Below are 19,071 nucleotides of genomic sequence, written 5' to 3' on the forward strand. Positions count from 1 at the left end.
CTGTGGGTGTGAGATCTTTTGATTGGATTGAATTCAGTTGATTGTAGTCCTTCAGTGAGGCATGATCCAGAGTGCATCTTGGCCCACTTACTGGAGCTCTTTATAATAGGGAGAAACATGCAGGAACTCACAGAGAAAGGGAGTTGCCATTTTACCCTGCATGTGAAAAAGGACTCCAGGATTGCCAGCAGTCTCAGAAAGAGAAATCCTAAGAGGCTGAGAGACACCAGAGGCTGGAATCAGCAGAGCAGCCTGAAGCTGAAGCAATGAGTTTCAGGAGAGAGAAGAGAAAAGCCATATGCCTGGTTGCCCATGACTAAGCTCGAGGAATAGGAAGCCACAGAGGAGCCAGAGGCGGAGATGATGAGACCTGGAGGAGAAGCAGATGCCTCCATATGCCTTGTCACATGGAAGGAGTCCAGGATTGCCAGCAGTCAACCTTTGGTGAGACAGCATCTCTTATGATGCCTCGATTTGGACAATTTCATGGCCTCAGAACTGTAAGATTTTAAAAGCCAACCCATTTCTGGTATTTTGCATTGGTAGCCTTTAGCAAACTAAAACACTTAAGTAACTTGTCTAAGGTCACATGGCTATTTTGTGTAGTTTGGATTCTTACTGTCTATGATTACACACTTACTGTCATTTCTCAATAACGTTCATTAAGAATTCACGTAAGAATTATTTGATTCATTCAGAAGTATGTAATTTTTGTGGAACATATGTGATACTTGAATATTTTTCCATGTCATGTAAATACATTAGGAGACCTCAGTAATATTGGTGGGAGATTAAAGTATATTAAATATCTTTTCATTTTTTTAAATTAATTTTATGGTTTGAGAGAAACATCAACTCCAGATAGTCTTATAGACGGTAGGTATTATAATAAATACTAAATTTATAAAGAATATATACTTTATATGAGGGAATAGAGCAATTTTCAACAGTGTTAAAAGGTTTCTGTTTAGCATCTCAATTACTTTATCAAACAGTTTTTTCCCTTTCTCTATTATAATTTTATGAAAGTTACAGTAATTTGACTTTAGGAAGTATAGTGACATATATATATTTTAAAACAGTTAAGTATTTTTCATGTAATAATGACAGATTCTTCAGATAAAGATTTAAGAAACTTGTTTTTACAAAGCTTTTAGCGTAATTGAGACAGGGGAACATCTAATATCATATAAAAATGTACCCAACATATAAATAACAATATGCCCAGTAAAATACTATATTCGAATTATGCTTAAAACATAACAAATAATTTCAAGGAGAGGCAGATAGTTTAGACTTTGTAAAGGGAAACCAGAGAAGGTTTGCTAAAGGAATTAACTCTTGAATTAAGGCTTTAAAGAATGATTAGGAAGGATTGTGAGAAGATGGCAGAGTAGGGAGCTTCAGGATTCAGTCCTTTCACCAGAACAACTACTACACAGGCACAAACTGTCTAAAACAACCATTTTGAACTTCCAGAGTCTAGAAGAATACTGTATAGCACCCAGGAAAGAGAGGGAGGAAGAGATTGATAAATTATAGTAAAGAACTATAAATTTCTTTCTTCTTGCAGTGGCTGCCAGTACCCATCCCCAACACTTGCTGAGAACACTGTGGGATCCAGCTCCTGGATAATTTGCTGGTAACAGAAAGGGACAAAAAAAATCCTCTCCCCCAAGATCAGGGATAGACACAGCTGATCCCTGATAACTTTGGATCTTCTGGGGTCCAGCTCTGAGGACAGCCGTTCAAATTGCCTGGGACAAAGGCAGCACCAGCCATTGTTTTGACCTGCCCCAGACAAATGCTGCACAGGAGGAGACTTAAAGGTACTGTGCTTCCTCAGGGCTGTGGAGACAGTTGAAAGACTGTATTTGCTGGGCAGACCAGGAAAGCATAGCTTTAGGGAGCCAAGAACGAAGTTCTTGTTACCATTTCTGAACCCCTTCCCAGGGCAATTTGGAGCTTTTCTGTACCCACTTGCAGGGTCCCTGGCCTACTTTCAGCTGGGAAAGACTGACTTGAGAAAGGGCTCTTGGATGCCCTTCCTCCCCTAACTTGCCCTCCAGACAAAAGCAGCATGAGACAATGAAAGGAGTCATAGAAACTATACAGGCCGTCAATCTGGGGCAAAGGAGTGTCAGCTTCAGACACTTGGGAGAGGGAATTTTGTCTCCTGGGAAACAGAGGGTACAACCAACCTCCTGTAAACAGGGAAATCCAAAAGAACTAGCAAGCAAAAGCCCAAGACAAGGGAAGCGGACTTGGCCCAGTGGTTAGGACGTCCGTCTACCACGTGGGAGATCCGCGGTTCAAACCCCGGGCCTCCTTGACCCGTGTGGAGCTGGCCCATGCGCAGTGCTGATGCGCGCAAGGAGTGCTGTGCCATGCAGGGGTGTCCCCGCGTAGGGGAGCCCCACACGCAAGGAGTGTGCCCCATAAGGAGAGCCGCCCAGCATGAAAGAAAGTGCAGCCTGCCCATGAATGGTGCTGCACACACACGGAGAGCTGACACAATAAGATGACGCAATAAAAAGAAGAGAAATACAGATTCCCGTGCCACTGACAACAACAGAAGCGAACAAAGAAAAACACACAGCAAATAGACACAGAGAACAGACAACTGGGCGAGGGCGGGGAAGGGGAGAGAAATAAGTAAATCTTTAAAAAAAAAAAAGGCCCCTGACAAGTCACAGGCCCAGCAAGATAGGGAAAACCTGCATACTGCATTCACTTTGGGCAGACCTACCTGTTATGGGGAACTGAAGCTCAAAAAATCTGTTGTCTTCTCACCAGCTGGTTACAAAATCAAGAAATAGACATCTTAGGAAATAAATCCCAGAGTTAACATTTTAAAATTTACTGTGTGCAACAAAAGAGTACAAGACAAACCAAGATACTGGAAATGATGGAAGAGGTTAAAAATCCAAAAACACCAATGATGAAGACCAAAATGTGGACATAGCAAACAGAGCTTTTAAGAAAAAGATCTTTAAAATGCTCAAGGAGATGAAGGAAAATACAGAGAAAGTGAGGCAGGCTAGATTAGGGATCAGTAGACACGTCTGGAACCTGGCTGAAATCCTGCCACCATTAAAAATGTGACCATGGATACTTCACAAGGTGGCTGCTGGAAGAACCTGTAGGAACTTCCATTTGGAAGGAGATTTCCTCTGGAAGCCAGCAGAAGCCCCGGATATTCTCCAGGAGCCTTATTGGGACCTCCTGGGGGATTGATGGGTGGGATAACCAATCAAAACAGCAAACAACTGGGACTCCTCCCACAACATTAGCAAAGGGGCATAATAATGAATGATTTAAAAAACAAGCAGGGAACCAAAAATGCCCCTGTTCTTGCCTTCTCCCCTCCCCCACCTGAATCAGCACACAAGTAAACCTGGGCATTTGTAATAATGGGGAATTGTAGTCTGTAAATCAACCCTCTTTATCTCTTTTCAGCCCCTTTCCTCTCTACTTGGGACCTATGATCTATTATTTTCTCCCATTTTTCTTCCCTCCTTTCCTTAATAAATTACTGGCCAAACAACTGACTTGCACATAAAATTCATTTTTCGTAGCTTAGCCAAGAACCTAGAGAAAATCTGGCAACAAAAGCACTAAAGAATATCAGGAAATTAGAGCGCAATGTAAGAATTATAATAAAGGGATAGACATTTTACAAAGGAACCAAACAGAGCTACTAGAGTTGAAGACCACAATAACTGAACTGAAAAATATCCAGGAGAGTTTCAAGAGCAGATTCGAGCTCACAAAAGAATCAGCAAACTCAAAGACAAGACACTTGCAATGGGTCAGGCTGAGGAACAGAAAGAAAAAAGAATTTTAAAATGTGAAAATAACTTAAGACACCTCTGGGACACCATCAAGCATACCAGTATACACACTATGGAAGTCCCAGAATGAGAAAGAGAGAAAGGGGCAATATAGTCAAAAGAAATAATGACAAAAAACCCCTCAAACTTAGCAGAAGATGTGACTATTCTTATCCAGGAAGCCCAGAGAACACCAACCGGAATAAACAGGAAGGAAAATACACTGCATTATATATTGGTCAAACTGTTGAATTCAAAGGACCCAGAGAGAATTTTGAAAGCTGCAAGAGAAAAGCAACATGTTACGTACAAGGAAATCCCACTTAGATTGAATGCCAATTTCTCATTAGAAACCATGGAGGTAAGAAGGTAGTCGGTTGAAATACTTAAAGTAATGAAAGAAAACAACTGCCAACCAAGAATTTTATATCCGGTGATACTTTCTTTCAAAAATGAGGGATTGAGACATTCTCAGATAAACAAAAGCTGTGGGAGTTCACCACCACTAGACCTGCCCTGCAAGCAGTGTGAAAGGGAGTTCTTTAGAATCAAAGGAAAGAACAAAGGCAGTGGTTCAAATCAGCATAAAGGAAGACCTATAGTAACCATAACCATTTGGGTAATTATAAATGCCAATATTATTGTATTGGCACTCAATATGATTACAATGTAAAAAGTCAAATAAATGTAAAAGTAGGCATTAACAGAAGAATTGAGGGCCAAAAACTGTATAAGACATACAAAGGCTAAAAAGCAAATGTCAGAAGAAAGTCCTGCAATAGTAGTGACTTTAAATGTAAATTGATCAAACTTGTTAATCTTAAAAGCATAGATTGGCAGAATAGATAAAAAAATGTGGGGAAGCAGAAATGACTCAACTGATAGAGCATCTGCATATCACATAGGAGGTCCAGGGTTCAAACCCAGGGCCTCCTGACCTGTGTGTAAGCTGGCCCACATGCAGTACTGATGCACACAAGGAGTGCCATGCCATGCAGGGGTGTCCCTCGCATAGGGGAGCCCCATGCTCAAGGAGTGCACCCCATAAGGAAAGCTGCCCCACGCAAAAAAAAAAACCGCAATCTGTCCAGGAGTGGCACCACACACATGGAGAGCTGACGCAGCAAGATGATGCAACAAAAAGAGATACAGATTCCCAGTGCTACATGACAAGAATGCAGGCAGACACAGAAGAACACACAGTGAATAGACACACAGAGCAGACAACCTGGAGGGGAGAGAAATAAATTATAAATCAGTCAATCAATCAGTCAATCTTGGGGGAAAAAATGTGACCCAATTGTATAATGTCTGCAGGAGACTCACTTTAAATTCAACAATACAAGTAGGTTGAAAGTAAAAGGATGGAAAAAAATATATACCATGCAAGAGTAACCAAAAAAGGACTGGGATAGCTATACTAATATCAGTTAAAATAGACTTTAAGTCACAAACAGTTATCACAGAAAAAGGTGATTATTAAATACTTATAAAGTAGTTAATTCAATAAGAAGATATAACAATTATGAATATGTATGCCTCTAACAGCAGAGCCCCAAAATATATGACATAAGTACTGACAGATTTGAAGGGAGTAATTGATGGTTCCACATTAACAGTAGATAAATTTACTACACCACTTCAATAATGAATAGAACATCTAGTTAGAAGATCAGTAAGTCAATAAAAGACTTGAACGAAAAAAAAAAAAAAAAGACTTGAACAATGCTCTAAATCTGCTAGACCTAAGAGACATATATAGAACACTTTGTCCCACAAAAACATTTCTTCTTGAGTGTATGTGGATTATTCTCCATGATAGCCCATGTTAGTTCACAAAACAAGTCTTGATAAATTAAAAAATACTGAAATCATACATTGTACATTATCCAACCACAACAGAATGAAGCTAGAAATCAGTAATAGAGGGGGAAATGGAATATTCCAGTTACAACAGCAACTAAACAAATCAGAGAACTAGGAATAAATCTAAAGGACCTGTACACAGAAAACTACAAAACACTGCTAAAAGAAATTGAAGAATACTTAAATAGTACATTCCATGTTCATGGATTGGAAGAGTAAATATCATTAATACGTCGGTCCTACCTAAAGCAATTTATAAATTGAACACAATACCAATCAAAATTTCACCAACCTTCTTTGCAGAAATGGACAAGCCAATTATCAAATTTATATGGAAGTATAAGGGGCCCTGAATAGATAAAGCCATCTTGAAAAAGAAGGTTGAAGGACTCACACTTCCCAACATTAAAACTCATTACAAAGCCACAGTGATCAAAAAGGCATGGTATTGGCACAAGGATGTACAGACCAATGGAAGAGAATTAAGAGCTTAGAAATCAACCCTCAAATTTCTGGCCAACTGATTTTTGACAAGCTGGCAAAGATACTCAATTGCAAAAGAATAGTCTCTTCAACAAATGGTGCTGGGAAAACTGGATTTCCATTTGAAAAAAAAAGGAAGACCCATATCCCTGTGTCATACCAAAGTCACCTCAACTCAAAATGGACCAAAGACCTAAATATAATAACCAGAACTATCCAACTTCTGGAAGAAAACTTAGGTGAGCATCTTCTTTGTGTTGGGCAGTTGTTTCTAAGACTTTATACCTAAAGCACAAGCAATAAAAGTAAAAATATTGTAGGCAAATGAAATCTCATCAAACTTTAAAAATTTTTGTGTCTCAAAGGGCTTTAACCATGAAAGCAAAATGTCAACTACACAATGGGAGAAAATATTTGAAAACCACATATCTAATAAAGGATTAATACCCAGAGTATTTAAACAAGTAAAAATACAAAGAACCCAGTTTTAAAATTAGCAGAAGTCTTGAACAGACATTTCTCCAAGGAATATAGACAAATGGCCAGAAAGCACATGAAAAGATGCTCAACATCATTAGTCATTAGATAAATGCAAATCAAAATCACATTGAGAACCATTTCATATCCATTTGAATGGCTATTTAAAAAAATGGAAAATAACAAGTGTTGGAGAGAATGTGGAGAAATAGAAGCACTCATTCATTGCTAGTGGTAATGTAAAATGATGCAGCCACTGTGGAATACAGTTTGGTGGTTCTTCAGAAAGCTACATGTAGAACTACCATATGACCCAGCAATCCCACTACTAGGTATATACCCAAAAGAATTGAAAGCAAGGACTTGAACATTTGCACACTCATGTTCATAGCAGCATTATTCACAGTTGCCAAAAGATGGAAGCAACCCAAGTGTCTTATAACCATGAATGGATAAACAAAATATGGTTTATGCTTACAATGGAATATTTTTCAGCCATAAAACTGAATAAAGTCCTGATAAATGAGACAACATGGAGCAACCTTGAAGACATCATGTTAAGTGAAATAAACCTTACAGAAAAGGACAAATATCTCACTGATTTGAAATAATTAATCAAACTCATAGCATCAGAATCTAGAATAAAGGTTACCAGGGTTGGGGTGGGGCTAGGGAATGGAAGTTAAGAGTTAATATGTACAGGATTCTTATTTGGAATGATGGTAATGTTTTAGTTGTATGATGGTGACCGTAGCACAACTTTGTGAATGTAATTAACAGTAAAATATCAATCTGAAAGTGATTAAAAGGGGAAATGTTAGATTGTATATATGGTAACAATAAAAATTTAAAGAATAAATCCATGGAACTGTACTCTACAGTGAACCTTGAGTTAAACCATGGACTATAGTTAATAGTACGATTATAAAAATGGTGTATAATCTATTGTAAACAAATGTTCCACACCAATACAAAGCATTAATAATAGAGTGTATATGGGAATCCTGTATTTTATGCCTGATTGTTCTGTAAGCTCATAGCTTATCTAGTAAAGGGGTAAATGCAAAATATATATATATATATGCTTATAAGGAGCATAATGGAAAATTGGAAATATGAGTAAACAATAATGTTACCCTGAAATTGCAAGCTACAAAGTAAAGTTTCAAGCATGTTAAATGTGAACAGAAAAAAGGCAAAGTGAACTAAAATTGTATTGGTGTATTAGAGTGGCTGCAATTAATGTTTTTTTCTGATTTTATTTGATTTAAAAAATTTTTTTAGTTATTTTTACTTTTTGACTCCTTAAAATTAAAGAAAAATTGAAAAGGAAAAAAACAGATGAGTAGGGGTGTGCTAAATGGTGGGAAGAAAAAGCTACTCATAGAAAGGCTGGGATGAGGTATTTTCACTAAAGCACATTAACTTCTTATCAACTGCCAAAACAAAACAGAGCATCATGAGTGTTAAATACTGAAGGCGTGTTATACCAGTTTTGGTGCAGCATGCTAAAAGTTAGTTACAATTTCTTCACTGGTAAATATGAATCATTAAAAGTCACAGTTTTTTGCCCCCTTATCAAATTTCAGGTGTGTCTTATTTTGGATGGAGTATAGCTTTTATCTCTTATTTCATCCTGCAAAAACATGTGAAGACAATGTTCATTTTGTGCCAGAGGATGACCTAGTTTAAACCTTGTTTATAAACTGCCTCAGTCTTTGCTTCCTTTTCTCAATGAAATTGTCATGAACTATTCCATCATCTCCTCTGTTTTCCCAGGGAGTGGGGGAACTAAAACCTTGTTCTTTCTAATTCAGTTTGCAGCCATTAAAGTCACTGTTTAATCTAAAGCTTTAAAAAAAAAAAAAAGATACTGTATCTTCTTCTAACAATTTATTCATTTAGCTTGAAAATAGGAAGAGTTGTCTTGACCCTGATTTCATAAGTGGTGAAGCGGCCCTGGCCAACTCCCACCGTCTGTGGGTTGCTTTAGAAGTTGCTGGATGGCTGATAGGCCATCATTCAGGTTCTGTAGCTTAGTGATCAGCCACCAGGTTTCTGCCACAATGTTCGCCTCTACCAGCAGCTTGTATTGACTTCTAAGTAGTGTCTTAAGGTCCCAAACCCTTCTCTACAGGGACCTTAAAATAGATAATCATATCCACTTAATAGATCAGAAGGATTCTTGGTAGTGATTATTATTTTTCAATTTTGTCTTAGGTTCCCTAAGTTCATACATTTTCCCTAATGTACAGTCTAGGGCAATGAAAAAAAAGCTTTCAGAGACTAGGTAAGTTGATTAATAAAGTAAATTTGTTCAGATGCTTCATTTCCCATGTCCTCTGTGAAGGCCAGCCTGCCAACGAACAATTCCAATTTTATTGCTTCAAGGAATCACAGAACTTCTGTAGTACAAATCTTTCTTTGTATAAAGTCAGAAGATATAAAGTTGAGATTGAGAGTCACTACCTCATACTTGCCTTGTTATCCTGTGTAAGGTACTTAACCATTCTAAGCTTGATATTCTTCATCTGTAAAATCCTTTGTTTGATAACCCTTACTTTTTTTGTAAAACATAGAAGTTGAGCCAGAAAGTTATTACAGGCAGCCCATTTCCATTGTTTTCAATGACAAATATCAGATCTCTAAAAGACTTACTAATTATTCATGTAAATGAAAGTTATATAAAAATTAATTATACACTTCTGGTTAATCAACATGGTGCCGTAAGATACTCCAGGGTCCTGTTTTCCCATAGAATCTTTAAATAACAAGTGAAAACTGACAGTCATCTTCCTTAGAGTTCCAGAAAACAGTTAAAGGGTTGCAGTAACTGGGCGAGCACCAAATCAAGAAAGCAAAATTTAAAGGTGATAGGAGATACTTAAGGCATTCTTGCAGGCACCATTCTAACCCCTCCTCAATTCTATGTAGAGCTGACTGAACTGTGATTTCACTATAGGTCCTTAGACCTGTTCCCTGAGGAAGTAGAGTAACCCCTATGCACACATAGGAGTGACTGTATATTGGTGCCAATCTACTGGATGAAAACCCCTGTTTTGGCTCACTGTCCCAGAACTTGCCCTGCAAATTAAAACAACTTGCAGACAGCTAAGACAGTATAAGAATCAGTCAAATTGAAGCAGCTTGAGGCAAAGGATTATTGGCTTCTAGACATAAAATAGAGCACCTGGGAGGGGGTAAACTATATCATAGGGAGCAGAGGGGGCATTTGGAAATGGGAGAATTCCTAAGACCATGAGTGTATGCCTAGGATAAGATGTATGCTCAGAAAAAGGAGAAGTCCCCACATTATTGTCTTGGGCTGATCTTGGCAAGAGGGCTAAATTCTGAAAAAGAGCACCAACCAGTACAGATCAATTTTCAAAGACTGAAAAGTGTCTTTTTCATGGTATCTTTATTTTTATTAGCTCTTAGTCCTCAGGGAAATCTCTTTCATATCACTAGATGAATGGAAACTTATGGAACAGACAGCTCAGGGACTAAATTAAGAGTTAAAACATTAAAATATTAGGCTGTACAATATGCAGAAAAGATTACAATAAAAATTTAACAGGAAATGATGGCCCATCGATAGGAACAAGATAAAGCATAAGAAACCATCAACAAAAAATACAAGACTGTGCACTTATCACAGACTTTAAAAACTTATCTTCAGTATGTTCAGAGAGCTAAAGGAAAACACAAAGAACAAAAAGACACCGGGAAAATGATAAAAGAACTAAATGAGAATCTCAGTAAGGAGACAAAAATTATAATAAGAACCAAACAGAATTACTAGAGTGGAATATCACAAAATCTGAAACGAGAATTCTATAGAGTGTCAAAAGCAGCTTGGAATTGGTAGAAGAAATGTAAGTGAACTTGAGGACAGGATAATTGAAATTAGTGTGAATCATTTCAATTATTTTCAAAAGCTTTTTAAAAAGTGATCAGAATCTAAGAGACCTGTGGGACACCACCAAGCATACCAATATATGTATCATGGGAGTCCCACAGGGATGCAAAAAGAAAGAAAAAGGCAGAAGGAATATTTGAAGAAATACTAGCAGAGAACTTTCTAAATTTAACAAAAGATGTGAATATAATATTCAAGAAGTCTAGCGAACCTCACACCAGTTAAATTCAGAGAGAACCATGTTCAGATACATAGTTTGAATTGAATCATGGCAAATAAAATGTTCAACCTAGTTCTTAGATACTCTGATTTGAACAAATAGTTTCAAATTGTTTTCTAACTTGCATGACTACTTTAATGAAACCACATAAAACATAAAAAGATTGTTGATGTGTTATTTTTTTAAAGATTTATTTATTTATTTCTCCACCCGCCCCCCAACCCCGGTTGTCTGTTCTCTCTGTCTATTTGCTGCATCTTGTTTCTTTGTCTGCTTCTGTTGTCGTCAGCGGCACGGGAATCTGTGTCTCTTTTTGTTGAGTCATCATCTGTCAGCTCTCCGTGTGGGCGGCACCATTCTTAGGCAGGCTGCACTTGCTTTTGCATTGGGTGGCTGTCCTTACGGGGCGCACTCCTTGCGCGTGGGGCTCCCCTATGCGGGGGACACCCCTGCGTGGCACAGCACTCCTTGCGCGCATCAGCACTGCACATGGGCCAGCTCCACACGGGTCAAGGAGGCCCAGGGTTTGAACCATGGACCTCCCATGTGGTAGACGGATGCCCTAACCACTGGGCCAGGTCTCCTTCCCTGTTCTTTCTTCTTGATAGATTACCCCATGTATTAATATATAGTATCCTTCTTTGTCTCTTCCAGTAGTTTTGCCTTTAAAGTCTATTTTGTCCCATGTTAGTATAGCTACTCCTGTCTATTTTGGTTATTATTTGCATGTAAAATTGTTTTCCAACCATTCACTTTTTTTTTTCTTTTAAAAAATAAGGAACCCTTCATGAATTTGCGTGTCATACTTGTGCAGGGGCCGTGCTAATCTTCATTGTATTGTTCCAATTTTAGTGTATGCACTGCCAAAGTATATGCCAACCATTCACTTTGAACCTCTTGCATCCCTGGGTCTAAGGTGAGTTTCTTCTTAACAGCCGATAGATGGGTCATATTTCCTTATCCATTCTGCCAGTCTGTGTTTCTTGATTGGAGAATTTAATCCATTAACATTCAGTGTTATTACTGTCAAGGCATTTTGTGCATTAGATATATTTTGTTTAGGTTTATATGTCATATGTTTTTATTTCTTTTTTATCATTTTAGTCATTCTTACAATAATCTTCCATCCTACACTCTCCTCCAAACCTCTCCTATTTTTCCATTTCAAGCTCCCTTTAGTATTTTTTGAAGGGTAGGTTTTTTGTTGACAGACTTTCTTAATTTCTGTTTATCTGTGAATATTTCGAACTTTCCCTCATTTTTGAATGCCAGCTTTGCTGGATAGAGAATTCTTGGCTGGAAGTTTTTTATGTTTTTTTTTTTAATACCTTAGCTATGTCATATTACTGCCTTCTCACCTCCATGGTTTCAGATGAGAAATCTGCACTTAATCTTTTTTTTTTTTTTAAGATTTATTTTTTATTTATTTCTCTTCCCTTTGCCCCCCCCCCCCCCCATTGTCTGCTCTCTGTGTCCATTCACTGTGTGTTCTTCTGTGACCACTTCTAGCCTTATCAGCAGCACCGGGAATCTGTGTCTCTTCTCGCTGCATCATCTTGTTGTGTCAGCTCTCCGTGTGTGCAGCGCCATTCTTGGGCAGGCTACACTTTTTTTTGCGCTGGGCAGCTCTCCTTACAGGGCGCACTCCTTGTGCATGGGGCTCCCCTATGCAGGGGACACCCCTGTGTGGTACGGCACTCCTTGCGCACATCAGCACTGCACATGGGCCAGCACATCAGCACTGCACATGGGCCAGCTCCACACAAGTCAAGGAGGCCCGGGGTTTGAACCATGGACCTCCCGTGTGGTAGGCGGACGCCCTATCCATTGGGCCAAGTCTGATTCCCAGCACTTAATCTTATTCGGCTTCCCTTGTATTTGATGGATCTCTTTTCTCTTGCTGCTTTCAGTATTCTTTGTCTTGAGCATTGGACAATTTGACAAGTATGTGTCTTGGAGTAGGCCTGTTAGGATTTATACTATTTGAGGTGCAGTGTATTTCCTGGACATGTTCATCCATGTCCTTTAAAAGAGTTGGGAATTTTTCAGCCATTGTTTCCTCCAACACTCCTTCTGCTCCCTTTTCCTTCTCTTCTCCGTCTGGAATGCCTATAATGTGTATATTTGCATGTTTCATGTTATCATTCAAATCCCTAAGTCCCTGCTGCATTTTTTTTTAACTTTTTATTTATCTGTTCTGCTATCTGTTTGATTTCAGATGTGCTGTTTTTTACATCACTAATTCTTTCCTCTGCCTTTTCAAATGTTATTATATGCTTCAAGTATATTCTTGATTTCTTGCATTATGCCATTCATCACCATCATATCCATTTTCTTTTTATGTGTGTTTACAATTTATTCAGTGTATTCCCCCAGTGTCTTCTTTATATCCTGTATCTCTTCCTTCACTTCATCAATTCATGGTATTTGTTTGGACACCCCTGATTAGTTGTTCCCCTTTCTGTATCTCCTTCTGTTTTTTAATTTGTTAGACTGGGCCATGTCTTGTTTCTTGGTATGGCTTGTACTTTTTTGTTGGTGAGTAGGCATCTTTTTATCCTAATGTGCTTATTTGGTTGGTTAGCTTCTCTTTCTACTCTAGGGTTTTATTTTGTTGTTTGTGTATGTGTAGAGGAATAAGGTTCCTTTTTGAACCTTGTTTCCTCTTCTATGTCATTGCAGTTGTCTGTGTTTCCTTGAAAAAACTATTAGGACCAGAGAACTGGAAAGAGATAAGAGGAGAGAAAGAATAATAGTAATAATTTTAAAAGGTAGAAGAAGAACCATATAAGAGCTAAGAAAATGAATAAGTAATATGAGTAAAAAAATAAAAAATAGTACAAAGGAATAAGAATAAAGAAGGTAGAATAGAAAAAGTGAGCAAGGAACAAAACAGAGGTAAGAAATAGAATAAATTAAAAGGTCAAAATGATTAATGAGAAGAAAGGAAAAGAAAAAGAAGAAAAGGGAAAAAAGGGCCAAACAAAAGAGGCAGAATGAAAGAAAAACAACAGAAAACATAAGATAGAGAAATGATGGAAAGAAAAGAAATAAAGTAGGTAGAAAAAATAAGTAAAAGAAAAAGAAAGGAATCAAAGAAAAGTGAAAGACAGCAAAGAAGAAACAAAACAATAAGAACACCAAAAAAAAAAAAAAAAACCCAAAAAACAAAATGGAAAAAACAGCCTTCCCTCTTAAGCCCCTGAGTAACTTCCTGGGCTGCCTGTGCTTATCGATCAATCACCCTTTAGCGTGTCCTCTATATGTGATGTACCAGGTATTAGTGAATAAAATAAAGAAAAAAAAGAATAAAAAATAACAAATCCAAGAAAACTTAAAACAAGAAAAAACCTGTCTATATGTTCTATATAAATTACCATGTGGGTGCCTGATGCATTGGGTCACTCTCTGGATCACTTCTCTAAGGAGACACAGGAATTGAAGCAGCGACAGCTTAAGCAGTCTTCAGAACCTTATCTGGCTCTATCTGCCACTTGTCCCTCAGGCAGGTTAAGCTTCTAACTGTTTGCCATGCCTGGTTGTTTAGGTGCCTGTTCTCCTCCCCTCTCTACTTTACTTCCTATTTGTCCCAGGTCAGCTGGCTGTGATAGCCAGCCTGATCAGATCTCCCTTCCTTTCTCCCTGTGCCCGCCTCAGTGTCAGTCAGTTAGGGACCCTCTGAGATTCAGAGGGGCCTCTGCTGACCAAACTCACCAAAAAGAGACCATTCTCCACCCTCTGCCAGAATGCTTTTCTTCCCGGGGAATGAGTGAGGGGCTTTACCCAGGCTATTTGCTTTGAGGGTGGGGTATATATGCCATTTCCAGTCATAGGGGCAAGTAACTCACGGTTCTCCTTTGGCTTCTTTATCTGTCTAATTCCCTCCTGGATGATGTATAACACTTTCCCATTCTGTATATCTCCAAAGCAGCTCCCTCAGTTAGGTTTTTGCCCTTTCTCCTTTCTTATTTGTGAGGGGGCTGGACTTTGCCCACTTACTTCAATGCTATTTTTCCTTCTTATCTTCTAATGTATTTGAGAACAGTAGGCCAAAGGTGGAAATATGTTTTCTCTAGAGCTTATCTAAAGTCATTTAAAAAGTTCAGTATCTATTTATTTATTCATATATTCATTCACCCAGTTATCATTTAGCAAATATTTAATTTCCATCCCCATCCTACAAACATGCTTTGTTTTATTAACCCCTACACATACATTATTCTTTTTAAAATTATTTTTCAGTACTTTGGGGAAAATGGTGGACTAGAAAAGCACAGGACTTTCTTCTCTCCTAGAAAAATAGCTAGAGGACAGGCAGGAATGACCTGGAAAAAAATCCTGTAGAGTTTAGGACACCAGGGAAGAGCTGGACATTGCCCAGAAGAGAGAGGGACAAAGGAAAAGAATTGCAAGGGCAAAACTGTGAGATAAAAGCCATGACTGCTACTGTCGGCACCTCCGCCACACTAAAGACACATTAGAATTCTCATGCCTCTGGGCCAGTGGCTACAGACGAAGGGCACCCCAGAGCTTCACTTCCCCAGGAAAGGGGAGAGAGAGGGACACAGCCTAAAGCCGACTCAGCTTTTCTGCACAAATTTGTTCTGCTGTGTCCCATAAGCCCTTCCAGCCAGGTGGGGCTGCACCATTGTCTGCCTTGGGAGACAGAAAGAGACTAAAGAGATCCTGGACTAAAGAGATCCAGATTTCTCAATCATTCTCTCTACTGACTGAAACTGATTGATGGGTGAGGATGCAGAGGGGAGTGGACTTATTTCCTACCTGGGAAAAGAGAGGAGGTTGCCAGGGAAGTTTGAGGAGTTGTCTCTGAGACAGTTTGAATTACAAGGCTCTTAGTTTCCAGGCAGGAACTTATATCACATTAATCCAGTCTGTGTTGTAGCAAACACACTCCAGCCAGGCATTGAACTAAGAGGGCTACCAAAGCACACCATCTCCTAGCAGACCAAGGAAGTGAACCTGAGGAAATTAAAAGTAAATAAGGAAGAGAGGCTTTTTCCAGCCTTTGTAACCTCCCTCATAGTTTTCAGCAACTAACGGGGGCAATTCTAAAGACCCCGGTTGAAACAAGAATCAAAGAACAGCAGTACCACACAGCCTCACACCACTCGATCCTGACGAGAGAGAAATTGAGCATTTGAGTAAACTTGCTCTATTAGCCAAAGGGGCGCTGATGCAAAGTATCAGAAATGTGTTGGCAATTATAAAGAGTATTTATTTGGGGTAAAAGCTTACAGTTACAAGGCTCTGAAGAGTCCAGCTCAAGGTTACTTCCTTACCAAACTCTGTTGCCACGTGTTGAAGCAAGATTGTGGGCAATATCTGTGAAGGTTCACCCTTCCTCTTGCCTTTTAAGATTCCATGGGTCCAGTTTCTTCTGATGAGCATAATGCTCATCTCTCTTCCCAGGGCTTATTTCTTTCCAGGCTCAACTGCTCTGTTCTCTTTGCAGGGCCAGCTGTAAGCTATTAGATAAATGACTCCTCTCTCTTCCCAGGACTCTGCCATGTCTATGGAAGTGTCTCTCTTCCTTTGTGTATCTTCTCTGTGTGTCTACTCTGTCTTCCTGATTGAGCATCCATTTATATAGTCCACCAATGGGGCAGGGACTCAGCCCTGCATACCCTAATGATACAGTTGAATGAAAGCCCTATCATGATTTAATCAAGTAAATATAAGGCCATTGAATTTAAATCGGTCAAAGGATATCATGCCCAGAGGAACAGACCCATTTCAAACCTAATAAATCTCTTTTTTGGAATTCATAAATAATATCAAACTGCCACACTCATCATCCTAATCAGAAGCCTAGATATCAGCAAAAAATTATGGGCCATACTAAGAAAATGGAAGACATGGCCCAAGAAAAGGAATATATCAAAGCCCCAGAAGAGAGACTGGATTTGCATGCAAATTTCCAAAATCAAATTAACAAATAGACAATGTGACTGAAGAAAATTTGAAGACTGGAATAGTAACAGAGCTCATGGGAATGAAACACACGGTAGCTGACATCAAAAACACATTAGAGCAGGAGTTCTTAACAAGGGGTCCATGAGCTTGAAGCAAAACTCAAAAAAACATTATTCTTGTTGGGACATGTTGGTGCAATATGATATATTTATTAAATAATACATGGTATAGTGTGGACTTAGTACAGGGTCCCTGGTTTTCACCTAACTGGCAAAGGGGTCCATGGAATTAAAAAAGATCAAGAACCCCTGCATTGCAGGCCTACAACAGCAAACTCAAAATAATAGAAGAAAGAATAAGTGATACTGAAAACAGAACAGCTGAAATTGAAGAGAGAAAAGAATTGAAAAAATTGAAAAATTGAAAAAATTGAAAATGCTCAACTGGAAAAAATTGAGCAGGAGCTCAGGAAGCTGAATGACAACATGAAATGCAGCAACATATATGTCATGGGAGTTCCAAAAGAAGAAAAGGGAAAAGAGCAGAAAGAATATTTCAGGAAATAATAGCAGAAAATTCCTAACCTCTCACAAAAGATATGAACTTACACGTCCAAGAAGCACTCCAATCAGAATAAATCCAAATAGACCTGCTACAAGACACATACTCCTTGGAATGTCCAACATCAAAGATAGAGAATTCTGAGAGCAGCAAGGGAGAAGCAAACCATCACATACAAGAGACTTAGTGCAGATTTCTTGTAAGAAACCATGGAGGTGAGAAGACAGTGCCATGATACAATTGGGATACTTAAAGAGAACAACTGGGGAAACGGACTTGGCCCAGTGGTTTGGGCATCCGTCTACCACATGGGAGGTCCGCGGTTCAAACCCCGGGCCTCCTTGACCCGTGTGGAGCTGGCCCATGCGCAGTGCTGATACGCACAAGGAGTGCCCTGCCACGCGGGGGCGTCCCCTGCTTAGGGGAGCCCCACTCGCAAGGAGTGCACCTGTGAGGAGAGCCGCCCAGCACGAAAGAAAAGTGCAGCCTGCCCAGGAATGGCGCCGCCCACACTTCCTATGTCGCTGAGGACAACAGAAGCGGAAAAAGAAACAAGACGCAGCAAATAGACACAGAGAACAGACAACCGGGAGGGGGGGGGGATTAAATAAATAAATAAATCTTAAAAAAAAAGAGAGAGAGAACAACTCTCTGCCAAAAATTCCTTATCCAGTGAAATTGTCCTTCAAAGATGAAGATGAGTATAAAATATTCACAAACACACAGAAACTAAGAGAATTTGTTAAAAAAACAATCCACCTTTGCAGGAAATATTAAAGGAAGCTTTATAGCCCAAAAGACAAATAGGAGAGGGAGGCTTGCAGGAAATTATAGAAGAAAAAATAGCAAAAATGATAACCAAAAGAGTAAAAAGACAGGCAAAAATAAGATGACATTAAAACCAAAGAATAGGCAGTGGACTTGGCCCAGTGGTTAGGGTGTCTGTCTACCACATGGGAGATCTGTGGTTCAAACCCGGGGCCTCCTTGACCCATGTGGAGCTGGCCCATGCGCAGTGCTGATGCACGCAAGGAGTGCCATGCCACGCAGGGGTGTCCTCTACGTAGGAGAACCCCACATGCAAGGAGTGCACCCCATAAGGAGAGCGTGAAAGAAAGTGCAGCCTGCCCAGGAATGGCACTGCACACACGGAGAGCTGACTCAACAAGATGACGCAACAAAAAGAAACATAGATTCCCGTGCCACTGACAACAACAGAAGCGGACAAAGAAGACACAGCAAATAGATGCAGAGAACAGACAACTGGGGTGGGGGTGGGGAGGGGAGAGAAATAAATAAATCTTAAAAAAAAAAAGAATAAACTGGTGGAAGTAAACAATTCATTTACAGTAATATCATTGAATGTGAATGGGTTAAACTCCCCAATCAAAATCTAAATATTAGAGCCAAGACCATAAATCTCCTGGAAGATAATGTAGGGAAGCATCTACATGATCTTATATTAGGAAATGGTTTCATGAATTTTATACCCAAAGCACAAGCAATGAAAGAAAAAAGATAAATGGGACCTCCTCAAAGCTAAAAACTTTTGCACCTCAAAAGAGTTTGTCAAGAAGGTGAAAAGGCAGCCAAATGAGAAAATATTTTGCAAACTTCTGTCTGATAGGGGCCTAATATCCAGCATGTATAAAGAAATCCTACATCTCAAAAATAAAGACAAACAACCTGTATTAGTCAGCCAAAGGGGTGCTGATGCAAAATACCAGAAATTGGTTGGTTTTTATAAGGGTATTTATTTGGGGTAGGAGCTTACAGGT

At 39.2% G+C, this 19,071-nt stretch overlaps 1 protein-coding gene, 1 non-coding gene and 1 pseudogene across 2 annotated transcripts in view; 1 reads left to right on the forward strand and 2 right to left on the reverse strand.

Annotated features, from left to right (window-relative positions):
* The window catches only part of LOC105744138 (synaptojanin-2-binding protein), a 136,998-nt gene that overhangs the window by 91,603 nt on the left and 26,324 nt on the right, over window positions 1–19,071 (forward strand). The gene's annotated exons all lie outside the window — the stretch shown is intronic.
* LOC139438090 (sorting nexin-3 pseudogene) lies at window positions 8,245–12,162 on the reverse strand (annotated as a pseudogene).
* On the reverse strand, window positions 11,568–11,674 carry LOC111759118 (U6 spliceosomal RNA). The gene has a single exon (XR_002793202.1). It is a non-coding gene; the product is annotated as a U6 spliceosomal RNA (small nuclear RNA).

The sequence above is a fragment of the Dasypus novemcinctus genome, chromosome 3, assembly GCF_030445035.2.
Source record: "Dasypus novemcinctus isolate mDasNov1 chromosome 3, mDasNov1.1.hap2, whole genome shotgun sequence".
NCBI lineage: Eukaryota > Metazoa > Chordata > Mammalia > Cingulata > Dasypodidae > Dasypus > Dasypus novemcinctus.